This window comes from Empidonax traillii, unplaced genomic scaffold, assembly GCF_003031625.1.
Source record: "Empidonax traillii isolate 1590-97213 ecotype Southwest subspecies unplaced genomic scaffold, ASM303162v1 scaffold45:size3623477, whole genome shotgun sequence".
Taxonomy (NCBI): domain Eukaryota; kingdom Metazoa; phylum Chordata; class Aves; order Passeriformes; family Tyrannidae; genus Empidonax; species Empidonax traillii.
In genome coordinates this window covers 2978616-2993093 of record NW_020955238.1, presented here as the reverse complement: position 1 = coordinate 2993093, position 14478 = coordinate 2978616, and the positions used below count along the sequence as shown (strand labels likewise).

General features: G+C 35.3%; 1 protein-coding gene across 14 annotated transcripts in view; it reads right to left on the bottom strand.

Moving 5' to 3' along the window:
* AKAP6 (A-kinase anchoring protein 6) overlaps positions 1-14478 on the bottom strand; it is a 269123-nt gene that overhangs the window by 53949 nt on the left and 200696 nt on the right. The window lies entirely within an intron of this gene.

Below are 14478 nucleotides of genomic sequence, written 5' to 3'. Positions count from 1 at the left end.
AAACAGAGAAAACAGGTAGAAGAGAAAGAAGAAAAAGGAAAACGTTTAGCTGTATATTACTTATATAGTGAATACAAATGTATTCTAATCTACAGACACATTGGTAAATAAATGTTTTTTAAAACTCTATTCCCTGGAATCCTGAATTAACTATTAAATGTAATATTTACTATAGTGGTTATGTATGTTTTCATAGTTGGTAAAGTAAAAAAAAAACCCAAAACATTAACACACAGGCCTCCACTCATATACACACCCTCCATATAGTTAAGCTAATTAGGTATAAAAACATTGATTGAAATAGAACTTCTGATATGGCCAAAAATATGCCTCTTACTGGGAGAGAAAAGTTCAGCACATATTCTTACAAAGGTGTTTACAAGACATACATAAATTATGCATAGCTATTAGCAAATTGCTTCCTAAACATTGAGCTGTCTTTGCTTTAAATTCAGCCAAGAAAACTGCTATGGCAACTCATACTGAAAATGTGAATAACTGGGCTAAGTATAAAAAAATTAAACAGGAATAAGGAATGTTTAAAACATGGATGCCTTTGATAGATCCAAGAACATGCTCTGCAGGAAAACAAAGCCAAAAGACAATTGGAGACAGCCTAAAGAAAATAATAAAGGTGTGAAATCACTGTTTCAGCTAACAGGTTCTCAGCATTTCCATGCATATGTTTGCATATTGTTAGTTTCATATTTTAATCTCTCATTTACACAACACATGCACATCATTTGTATTATGTAAACTTCAGCAAATATTAGTCATTTGTGGATCATAGAGCAAATGTTTTAAATGAGGTGATTTAAACCATTTCTCATTATTAATGAACACTGATCAGGTGTCTGTGTATCCAAAATTGCATGAATATGCATGGTAAAAAGCAAGGAATTGTTTATAAAGAGCTTGCCTTTTGACACTTGGTGTACTGCGGCTCAGGTTTGAGACATGGACAACAGTAGGCAATACCCACCAGGATGGGTGCTAGGGGTCTGGACCCACCAAGAGGCACCACCATTTTATTTGACTAATATGTTCAACAACCATGCTTCTTGGTCCTGTCTTATTGCCTTTTCGGCTTGAATGGTTACTGGAGGAGATTACAATCTTCTTTATGTAATCTGATTTCTATTTAAAGATGATATAGCTGAAAAGGATTTGCATAATTATTTCCATAAGTACATGTAATATCAAGGGGAATCCAGAGTCCGATTTGCTAGGCACTGAAATCCAGTTCATGTGACTCCCTTTCTTTTGTCAAGTGAATTAATAGACTGAGGGAGTCCTCTAGCTGTGTGTCACTGGTGCAGGCACAGCTAGTTACTGCTCTAGGCTGGCACTTGTCTGGGCTGGGGATGTTCCTGAGCATGTCAGGACTGATGAAGAAATAAAATACATTGCATGTTTCATAACTACAATGCTCTTGTTAACGTAGAAACAGAAGACATTTCATTTAATTTTTGACTAGATAAAATAATTCAGTGCTGCATAATCCAAATAGTGTGACAGATGTTCTAAAAGGTTATTACATTAAAAACTAAATAAACTAGATTTTATGTATGTGCTATTTTTGTCACCATGTAACCTACTGTATAAACAAGCATGATTGAAAGTGCTGATTGATAGAAAGTGCATTATACAGTAACAGTAAAAGATGAAAGAATTCAGTTGATTATCAGATGTATTGGTATGTGACTGAGAGTCAGTATTGTTTCACTCACATATATTTAACATGCAGTGTGTATTTTAAGGGAAGAGCTTAATGTACAGGAGGTACAGTTTGAGAATTGATAACATGACATGTTATTGCTAATGCTATTTTTTAATCCATTAAACACCTAGACTCTGAGCAGTTGCATGGAAAAATTAGCCACCAGCTCTATCAGTGCTGCACAACCCTAGTCTGGTAGGACTACTTAATCCTGTGGTGAGAAGATAATATAATCTTCAGATTAATTTTTTCCTCAGCTTTAAGTGAGAAGAGGCTGTTCCATTGTGACATTCTGTGGATGTTATGATATAGAAAACTGTTTAATAGCCAAAAATGAGATTAAGGAAGTTAAGGTTGCAGGCTTCTTGCAATAGCCAAAATAATAAATAAATGAGTAATATTTAATTTCCCAAAATACCTGTGATATCATAAAACTGGGAAAAACTGCAAACAACAACATACTGGAAAAACTGCAAAATATTTACAGCATGATTAGCTGTGTGCATGCATGGCTGGTTTTGTGCTCCTAAAGCCACTCAAAAGAAATTCAAAACACTGCTATGTAAGTTAAAGAATTTGGCTTTTTGTTCCTTCTCCCTCAATACAACAAATATTTCTCAAAGGACAAATAGTGGCATTTAAAAAACGGCAGTAGCGTTTATCCGAGAATAAGTTTGGCAAAAATATTTAAGCCACAAGAAGTTGAATTCCAAAACAAAGCTAGTTGAAACCTTACTGCCCTGATGAAAGCATTCCAAGAAATAATTCAAGCAGGCTTGATTGAGGCACATTTTTTGACACTTTATCCTAAACTGGGCCTTTTTAGAATTTTTTCTTTAAAAAATTATCTAAAACATTTTTTGTGTGTGAAAAATCACACCCGAAAATTCTGCCCAAATGCAGACTGGAACAATGCCTTGTAACAGTGTTAATTGTCACCATGGAAACCAGAAGAATAAGCCATTTTGAAACTGGTATAGAAGGCACACATTGAGCAACTCAAGCATTTTTCAGCCTCCCTCAGTGTTAAGGAACAAGATGCCTAGTCACTGAGAGGTCAGAGAAAGAAATCATCATGAAAGGTTCGTAGATGTGCACTGTCTGGTAAACAATAAAAAAATCTGTACACAGTTAACAATTCTATAAGACTGCGCACTGCATCTTTCAGAAAGAGAAACACCACAAAAAGGTGATCAGGACTGGGGTGCAGATTCCACCCCTCAAGCAAAACTTTAGGGCAATAATATGCGAACCTTGCCCCTAAAGCTCCCTGGGAATTCTGTTGTTGTAATAAAACTTCAGAAGAGGAAAGGGAAAAAAAAGCCTGCATGATGGAATTCAAAATAATGCTCTAAAAGCACACAGAGAGATTAAGACATCCATTGTAAGACTTTTGTATGGTGCTTCTGTTGGTTATAGTGAAAAGAGACCAGACATACTGAACACACAGTGGAGCTATGGCTACGAAGTACAGAAGAATTAAGCCAGTGAACTTTCTCCATTATTGAAATAAGGATGTGCTATTTGTAGATGTTCTGCATTCCATCATTCACTACTAACAAAGTATCTTCAGTCAAATGGCACTATAGGATATACAACTGAGATCAGGACTGAGTGACCTGCAGTTTTAGTTTTACCTGCACTCAAACTTTAAACTTTAAAAATTTGCCTTTTGGAATGTTTTCACTGCTGCAGACACCAATAAATACAGATACATACCCTCGGTGTCTGCATGTGCATGCACCATCAGCATTGGCACACATTTGCAAAATATACTGCATGCATAAAATTCAGTAAAAAATACAACAAATTCACCAAATATGTAATAAAAATACACACAAGCATATATATACATATATATATATATATATATATATATATATATATATATATGCGCACATATAGCAATATTTGTCCATCATCTCTTTGCACACATTCTCTTTGCTTTCTGGATAATGTTTGCACTCTTCATGCTAGGCTTCATGGTGGCCCCTTAGGAAGCCCATGCCTAATGCCATTCAGTGATGAACAAAGAGTCTTTTTATTCCAAAGTCCAGGGTCCAAAGCTCAGCTGTATACAAGCAAAGTGAAGGAATCTGCTAGAGGCCAGCCTACCCTTCACAATAGCCCTTAATGCTTCTACCTTTTTGGTACTGTCAATGTGAAACATTTTAGAAACTGTGCAGAAGCTTGGTTATATTTCTTATGCCATCGATAGCACTAGAACCTCTGGACAACATTCGAGATCTGGGCTGAGCGATCTGTCCGGATGAATAGCAGTTGCTGTTTCTTGCAAACTTCATGTATTTCACTATTAGCAATTTCTGGCAAATAATTGCACAGAGAAATTATAAGGACTCCTACAATTGTCCTTGTAAATTAATAATAGGCTTTCTTGATTGGGATAAATTTGCTGCTGAGCCTTTGGAAAAATTAAAAAGTGCAATGTCATTTAAAATTGCCAGAACTCACAGAGCAAATTACATCTGAGGTTAAGAATCAGTTTTTCCTCTTCTAGTTTATTCCATTTGCATGATCTGGAAATCATATTACATTGGCTATGTATTGTTAATTGGACATAGATTGCATTATCTTTGATATAAATCAAACTACAAATATTAAAATGAATTGCAAATTCTGTAATAGAAGATCATAAAACAATCTTTTTTAAGTATCTCCCATTAATAATTTAATTCCAATTATATCACTTGGAAAACTCAGAAAGGAGAGTGCTAACTTATTTCCATTTGCCTTTTTCCCCTACAAATAAGCACAATAGCACAAGATGTATTTGTGTGAGAGTGCATGTGCATATGGGTGCATGCCTGTAAAACAAAACAAATCTTTGCACTTTTGTCTTAAACCTCTACAGACATCTTGCTTTTTTTTTCCCTTTTAGAAAGTATGCAGATTACACTTCTGCTATGCACTCCCTTCTGTAGCAGCTAGAGAAATAAACATATTGAAAGAAATATTAAGCAACTTCATGAACTATATTTTGCCTACATTAAAATTTATGCAGTTGGTATCCATTGTTCTTCACTTTTTTTAAAGAAAGGTAATCCCAACCCTTTAAATTTTACTATAAATGTAGTATCTTTTTGAAGACTTAGTGTGCTCTTTAATGAATTTATATTAAATATTTAATACTGTTTAGGGCATATCCACTACTACCAAAAACAGTTATATTCCCAGCAGTCCCACTGTTTCAGGCAGAGGGCTTGATTGATCCTCCTAGCCTGAATTGAGTAGAATGAAAAGAAGCAGTTGGAAAATAGCTGCAATCATTTAATGCAGATGACCTCTGACAGGCTCACAGCTCTTCTATCTGAACAGAAATTTGCATGGGGTCTCTGTGCAGAGGAACAATGTAACCTAAATGGTAGACAATCTTTATTCTAATGAAGTGGGTGTCAAGGTCAATGTAAAACTGCAATGATAAATGGTGCACCACTAGGCAAGAGAAGTTGCATAGGCATTGTAGTGCTTTCACATTAATTGAAGGCTGAAATGCACTGAGTGAAAGCACAAGACTCTCTTTTCACCATAATGTGTTAATGCACAAATGTTTAAATGTTTTATTCAAGCCCCTAGCCTGTTGGCACAAATCTTATTGCAAACAAAAATACAATAGTTGGCCAATAACCAGAAAAATAGAACTTTTTATTAGCTCGCCTTATTTCTTGAATCCCTAACAACTTCCACTATCTACTCAGAGTACCAAAAGAATAACAAGTCTCCAGACACCTAATGTAATTCCCATGATCCTTTTTCTATTTCGGATATCTGTCTTTAATTAATTCCAAACAAGCTAGCCTTTAGAAAACTCTTCATTAGATATCATTCCCAATGAACTAACTACAAGAAGAAAAGTCATGCTTCAATATTATTATTTTCTAGATTCCAAGTTTTCTTTTAGTATATAGTTAACATCTCCAGGTGCCTTTTGTTCTCAGAAAGAATTAGACCAGTAAAACTGGGTTTTGTAATGCAAAGAGTTGTGTGCCTAGAGTGGGGACTAAACTACAATCTCTTACTGTGGCTTTGTCAAAACTGCAATACAACTATAATTATAGTACTTCATCAGTCGATCAAGCAATTTGTGGAAGGCAGTACATTTTGTCTTATAAAAATGAGGAGGACAGTAAGCTGCTTTTTAAAATCCTGAGCTGCTTAAGCTTGTTAAGGGTATATTGTTTGCTAATACACTCATTAGCAGCCAAGCATTTTAACTTCATCAATTAAACAGGAAATGGTGTAGCACCATTAGTTTCACAAAATGCTAAAAAACACATAGAAGTCTACAGCTAAGAATTTTAGAAAATGTATTTTCACCTGTGAGCTGCATTATACACTTCGGTTTTTATGCAGCTACATATACAGGGTGGACAGAGGGTGTGTCTGTCTGTGCATGAATGTAGGTGGTGAAAGCCCTGCAGATAGTTGTGAAGCTAATTATACACACACACACACACACACACACACACACACACACACACACACACACATACACCCACTTAAAATTTTGCAAGTCCCCGAAAGATTGCTGCTAGAGCACAGTGTCACTCCTTGACACTGATGAACATTTACTCATCTGAGTAATCCCAAGGATGACAGAAGTTTATTCCTGTGAACAACTAACAGCTTTCCTGGATAACTAACAGGTTTGCAATATGGATGATAAATTTTGAGTATTTATCAGCCTTTATAGTTTTAAGCTCTTCAGTGCAAATAGGTACTAACAATACAACTAGAGTTATTAGACAAGGAGCTATAGCTTGTTATTAGTCAAGAGGATCTGCAGCGCTTTCAGTTTCTGGGGGTCTGTGAGTGGCACATACTATTCAACTCGCCTAAGCAAGGGAATTTTCCATACGGAAATCAGTCTTCATGATATTGCAATTCAGAGAATAAACTCCAGTGGGGAGGATCTGGGGAAGAGTGTGGGGAAGTGTAGTGTAAAGGAAAAAACCCACCAAACCCCAAAAAAGCCCCATGTTAGTGATGAAACTGTTTAAAAAACTGTACAGCTTCATCTGTGTGTGATTTGTCAGGTCTGAAGCTTTGACGTGCCCAAGGGGCAGACCCCAGCGGGGCGCAGGCTGCAGAGCTAAATAGCTGTGAAAGAAGTCTTAATGTAGGATGGAATTCAAACTAACCTTGACATGACCTCGGGAAAAATATGCAAAAAGTAAAATGAATGCACTCTGCAAGATACATCCTAATTTTGTGGTCGAGCTAGTTAGTTTCACAAACATAACTGGGACTTTAAAAGCAAAATAAAACGTGAGGAAAAAGGGGAAACTTCGGAATTCAGAGTAAAAACTCAAGCAGGCATGGGGTGTTGCTGTGGATGCATATGAATCATTTGGAAACAATCCAAATAAAAACCAACACTGAACAATATTGTTGTCAGCCTGTCTATTCAGGAAAATTGTTTTTTTAGGTTGAATATAAATGACACAAAGCCAAGATTACATCACTGCATTACAAAGTCTGTTGTGGCTTTTAGCCGAACAAGCCCCATGGTTCTTACTGGCTGATGGCAGTAATTCAGTAAAAAGTTTTAAAGGCTTTTTTTTTTTTTTTTTTTTAAGCTTTGTTACTATAAATATAGTGAAATTTTGTTAAAATATTGATTTTTTTAAAAAAATTAAATCCACATACCATAGTTTGTTTGGCAAGTTTACGACTTCATAGAAACAATAAAAATTTGAGTGTGTATATTGAGCCTTGATTTGGCTTTATAATACATTTTGCTTGTCTTGCTCAGTGTTCAGTTAAGCAGGAAGACATCCACCTTAATATAGCAGGCAAGAACTGGCTAATTCAGTAGATGTATGGAAATTATAATTGAGTGTCAACTAGCATTGAAATTCAATCCCATTACCTTCAGAATGCAATTTTGTAGCAATACCAGTTATTTACTATACTATTAACCAGATTTTAAATATAATTAAATTACGGAGAACGCATAGCCAAAATACAGCTGTTAGAATTCATACGTCGAGGGTAATCCCATATTAGGTGCATGAGAGCCCACTAGATCCCAAATGGCCACCCATGGTGCAACAGAACAGGTCATAGCGCAGTTCAGGTGAGGTCACAGGATTGGTACAATTCATGTTTAACAACCTGTTATCTCATAAGCTATGGGTTTTACTGGATTCTTTGGCTGATATACGAAAAAAAATTTGATATTCATCTTGCATTGCTTGCAATAACACTGTTAGAGTTTTGAGGTTGTTGTCACACCTTACACCAGAGGTGTGGCTTTTGGTACAGATGCAACCAACAGACATGCTTAAGATATCAGATGTTGATTTAGCTAAATTTACATTTATTTGTAAATTTTTCTGGAGAATAATTGGTATTAAATAAATAAAAAAACAGTGCTCTTTAGGAATTAATAACTACTATACTGTTTGGTTCATGCTCAGATACTTTTTTTTTTGAGGAATAAACTAGAGTAAGAGAGGTTCCAAAATACTTGTATATTACTACAGTTAGCCCATTATTGAGCAGAAAATTTATTTGATAGGAGAGAAAATGTTTGGCCTGGAAACAGAAAGGTATAGTTACAGCCCCATCCTTGGCTGGATATTCTTGAAATCTCATACAGATACTCTTTCACATTTACATTTTTACAAAATAAAATACAACAATGTAAGATTATGGAGATTTTTTTGAAGAAGATATTCAAAGAAAATCATTTATAACCTGTTATCCTCTCTGTTAGGCTGTGCCTGCTTTTGCAGTATGCATGAAACATAAAATTGGAACTCCTCTATACAAAGATTTAATTCCAAATGCACCCACTATTGTCAGGCTGTGTGTTACAGGCATCATTCTGTTTTGAAATGGATGTTCCTTTGCATTTATCTTTCACAGACTGGCTCTTCTGAAGTCCTTATCCCATTGTTACTCAGCCAGAATGCTAATGGTGATCCGTAATAGCCTTCCATGAGAGAAGTTTGACTGAAAATCTACAAATAAATTACCCTCTCTTCTAGCAACACCTACTGGGATATGTTTGGGGTAGAATATCTCTGGATCCCCATCTTTTCAGCTGTTTACCATACTGTTTCATGGGAGAAGAGGTTCCCCGCTGCAAAAATACCCAAGTGGAAATTGAAGTTCCTCAGATCAACAGAGGCAGAAGTCAGTCTCCACCAAAGGACAGGTAAATCCAAAAAAGATCAGTATACCCAGAATTTAAGACACAGTGGCTTTAGTAACACAAATTACTAGACCTTGACAACTGCGAGAAAAGAAAATCATCCCTGGCCTGTGGCAGTAGCCATACAGTCTCTGCAGGCTGGTGCACGACCTCAAGTCAAGGTCAGACAGACACTGCATCAAGCTTGTTCAGTCTCTAACCTCAGATCTGAGATCTGAGTTCTCACTATCTGTAGTATCTAGGGTAACAAAATGATTTATAAAGTAATTAAACTTTTTTTTCTACATGACAGAACTTACACCTGTTTGACGGCCCATCTAAATGCTGATTGGAAAGGGTGTTGACAGCAGTTTCTCAATTTGCTCTACAGTTATAATGGAAACTGTAATTTTTATTTTAAATGTACATCCTGTACTTTATTAAGTAAAGAAAAAGCTAATAGTTTTTACAAAGTGCTATTTGATTTGTTCCTTATAATTTTCTTTGTGTTCTGTCACAGTTGGTACATGCAGCAGGTCCAATAGGAGTGCTAAACATCCCCATTGACTATCTAAAACCGTGGCATTCACCACAATTCCTGTTACTGCAATATCATTACAATGGTATCAAAAATATTGGTTTAGTTTTAACTATTGTTAAAACATGTTAAAAAGTAATTCTTACAGTTAACTACTTATTGTCATCGGTACAGAGACATATCCTGAACCTTTCAAGAAACACAGTAGAAAATACCTATTAATTTTTTCAGTATACATTTCCAGTATTATTATTAAGACCGAAGGAGAAAGTTGGCATCCCTATGCCATTATCAGTGTTAACAGTGGACTAATTTCATTTTACTCTGAATTTTGTAAGTTTTTATGAACTCAGTGTTTAATTTTTAATATTATTCTACGGAAAAAATAATACTTTTATACAAAAGAAAAAATACTCTGAATTTGAAAAATTATTTTTATGATCAACTACTAACCGTTCTCAAGAGCAAATTTATAACAGAACTGCTGACGCAGCCTAAACTGTGGCTGTGTGAATGCTGCAGAAACAGCTATTTCAGAAAACATTTTTAGCAATAGGAGAAATCCAACTTTGTTTAAACCTAAACTTATTTTTTTAACAATATCAAGTAATGTTAACAGCATGCTGAAAATGTTAAGGCTAAGTGTACAGTGTCAAAATAGATTGAATCTCTCTGAAAACTGGAAATTCAGGTTTTTTAAATATAATCCAGATGTTTGGCTTTTAATCACATTTCAAGAAATAGGAAACTTATGCAATACAAAATTCATACATGCATATTTCATTAGTGCCTTTCCTATCACTGAATTAAAAATTTCTAACATATGTTTTCCTTGAACAGATAATGTTTTAAATTACAAGAGTTGGCAAGAAGTTGTACACCTCACAAATGTCATTGAAGTATTTTAAATTAGAGGAAAATATTTCATTTTTTATGTTATTAACAGCTTTGATAGCAAATGCTACAGCAGTGATCATTTTTGGCCTTATCAATAGGAAGTTCAATTGTCCCTGAGACAAACTAAGCATATAAAGATGACTGAACAGCAAGAACTTAGAACTAATCTTCTGAATATCTGAACTGATAACACTCTGACAGACCTGAGTATTTAACACAGATGCTTTCTGTCTTTCTCACCAGTGATCAAAACAGGACAATGTTATCCTTCTTCAGCAAGAGCCAGACAACCCTGAAGGTGAAAAAACTCCCGAGATGTATTTCAATTCTAGAAGACTGACAATGCCACTATATTTGCTGTGATGGAGTGAGATGTGACTGTGAACTTCAAGTCCATGTACAAGTGTTGAAAACTAAACAACCCAGGACATGCTAAAAGCCAGTCTCTCTGTATCTGCCTAAGAGAGATACTTTGCTGCTTTCAAATCCTACCAGCAAGGGAATGCCTAATGCAACTTTTTACAGGCCAGCTCAAGCTTGCTGTTCCTATGCTCAAAATAATTTCAGACTTGCAGCTGTCATGTGAGGTAGAAAAATAATATTTTCAGATTAAAATGGGAAACTGAGGTACAGAAAGACACCGTGTACAGTCTCAGGGAAGATGACTGATGTGGGAACACAAGTCTTTACGAAGTCACTCACCATTCTGTCCAAGAGAATATGTTGTCTGAGCTCAGAACTACTTAGAACTGTTTCTTTCATGCTAGACTGAAAAAAAAACAGTTATAGCATTTATGATACACTTTAATCACTGCAGAAAATACCTCAACTCTACAAAAAAGAAATCTTTAATTATCCAAGACATTTAGGAACTAACACTAATAGTAACCTTTAAAAGAATATGAGAATGCAGTGACACTGAACTCATTTTGTGTACTGACAACTAGCAAGACAGAAACAAAAAAAACTTTTCCTCTCTTTCTATTTCCCTGATTTCAGGTGTCTGTTCTCAAGGATTTATGCTGGTGCTATATGTGAACTCTTTTATTTGCTGGCATGATGAAAGCTGAAAGCAAGCCTCTTCTCAACTCTGATGGCATTCTGCCAATATATTCCTTGACAAAACTTGGACTGATTTACAGATCTGAAGTTCAAGAAATTGTCACAATCTAACCTCACCATTTGTATAAAATGTGCCCTAATCTTACTTTCTCTGTCTATATTAAGTTCTCAGCTTTCTGTCTTGAAGAAAATAATTTGTTATTGTATCCATCCCTGATTTAAAGATGCAAATGATGGGAAATTTACTTCTTGGACTTCTTGGCAAAATGATAAACAACTAGCTTCCCTCACTGTTAGAAAATGTATGGCTTGTTTCTAGTTTGAATTTGTTTATTTCTATCTTTCAGCTGTTTTATCTTCTTATACCTTTGCTTGAACTCCTGTGAAAGCATGAAGTTACCACAAGAATCAAACATGAAACCAGATGACTTGCACTGACCTTGAGTAACTCTGTTTGGTGTTTGTGGGATTACAATTTATGGAATCAAAACATAGAGAAGCTGAACTATTTTTGCAGAGGCTGGTGAACTCAACTACATGCACTTTGGACATTCTTAAGGTGCTTGTTTTTTCCCAGAGCAGAAAGCATATTTGTCAGAAAGCATATTTTTCATAACTTGGCCCTGATATAAATAGAAAAGAAATAATGGTTTTGGATTTAACTTGTACTTATGGACAATATTTCCTCTACTCATATTTTGGCTTTTGCTTGTTAGACTCTACTGGTTCACTTAAAAATTGTTTGCTGCTGCTATACATGATGGAAAGCAGGGTAGGGAGAAGGAAAAAAAAGAACATAACAGCAGATGAAGTCAATGACATCAATGAGAATTTCACCCACGAGGTGAATATTTTCTAGTGCACACTATCAACTGCTCTAGACTCACTTCAGAAATTGTAAAGTTGAATGTGAAGTGATCTTGATGGACTAGGGAATCTGCCCCTTTGTGTTTAGCATTTTGTAATGAGTTTCTCTGAAATCAGCACACAGCATAACCTGCATATTAATAGAATCTGCCTTTCAGCAATTACAAAAAAGAACAGTTCTGTAAAGATATGTCAATGAAACTGTAGAAATTGATTTCAGAAAAAAAATCCCACAAGTTCATGCTGACTTACGTTGCCTCACTGAAATGTTAATCTCTGTCCTCTAAGCAAACTGATAAACTGGTGACTGGAGCATCAGTATTCAAATCTATGTAATACTTGCAATGTCAGTGGATTTAGAGACTGGTAAGTTATTGCTATTTTCATGTCTGAATTCTACTTGAAGAAGATGAGAAAGGGCATGTCTTGAAAACAGGAAAAGATATGCATACATCTGAGGGAAAAAAACGTTCTTCAAAGGACCGCAGCAGCAGGAAATACCAGGACAAAAAACCAGTAGTGAAGTAATACAATATGAATTCAGGATATCTTGAATGTACTTCAGCTATAGCCAACACTAGGGAAGATGTGAACTTTTGTCTTTCTGGCATTCTCTCAAGAGATTCTGGTCCTGCTTTGTGGAAAGCCTGTTCCGGTAACTATGCATGCCATGAGAGCTGCTTGGCTGTTCAAATAAAAATTGGAAAGATCTGTGGTCATTAAGACAAGATATACACTTACAGTAATCTGTATTGATGTCTTCAACTGTAACTGCTGTCTGTTTGATAGATGTTTGTTATGGGAATATATGTAGGGAATTTAGTAATTACAGATGAAGATGGAAAAATATAAGAAAACAAATGAGAAAAGGATGATGGATAAAGAACAAGATCCCATTGCATATTCTGTGTTTTTTAGAATTTTTAAGGAGTATGTTCTATCGAGAATATCAGCAAAATATGTGACTCGGATTTTTATGGTGACAGAACCTTTGTCAAAGAGTATCTGCATTTCAGTGAAATAAATAAAGTGGTTTCACTTCTTAATTTGAGAAATTGTACCTCCTACCTTAACATCCATTTTAAAATTAGAAACAACTCTAAAAATAAAAAGTATACTTTGTTGAATACTCCATGTTCTTAGCACTTCTAGGTTACCTTTTTTCAAATCTACATCTGAGTCAACTATTTTAGGTCATTTTGTTCACTGTTACGCTAGAGGTGTAATATGTTGCCATAGAACTGAAGTCTAAAGAAATTAAAGTAATGAATACATATTTTAGAACAGGACATAGAGCTTTTGTGCGTTAAATTATTAAACTAGCACTACATTAACCCTATTAAAGGTAATTTTTACAGCTCATTGGTGATTGGCATTTGGTACTGATGTTTGAAGAATTGCCATTGCATTGATTTTATTCTTTGCTTCTTTAATAAAGTGTGGAAGAAATGGCAGAGGCAGGAGTTAACTGTCCTTCAGTAAAGCTATTAAGCACTTAAGAAAAAGGTTCAGATATTTAAACCATGTAAAAATCTTTAGGGACATTATTTATGTTTTTAATTTTCCAACCTTTCATAGGCCTGAAAATGTCCCACCAGTATTAATACATTTACATTTGATTGGTAGGAAAAAAAAGACCAAGTTCAGATTACGAGTGTCACACTTGCTCTCATGGAACAATGCCACTGAACAACAAAAATCTTAATAAATACTATTGCAGACCCTTTTCAGGACACGAGTCGGTGCACACGCTAGCACAGTGTAGTAGGCCACCTGCTGGTCAAATCACCCAATTATCAATTCTAATCTAACAAATTAGAGGACTGTACAGAGATAAACAAGAAAGAAGTGCATAAACCCTACCAAATAAAGCCTTTTGGAACTAAAGTAAGTATATATAAAAGTGACAGTTTCTTCATCTTATTTAATGTTTTCCAAGAGTGGTCACTACTTGAGTCAGGATACAAGATCAATGAAGTAATGTTGTCTTGTGTTAAAGACAAACAGTAGCTAAGTTCCTAGGCTTTTACATGCAACTTTATAAAATAGGGTTACATAACAGGTCAGTCTGTCACACTATACAATTTGGCTCCCTAGGAATGACTGGAAGAGGTTCTGGATATAAAAATCCACAGGAGCCTCTCTGGGAAGCTTGAACACAAGCTGAACAAAAATATGTTGCCTGGCATCACTTCTTATAAGGATGTAGAAACTAAGACTAAACTGTGTCTACGG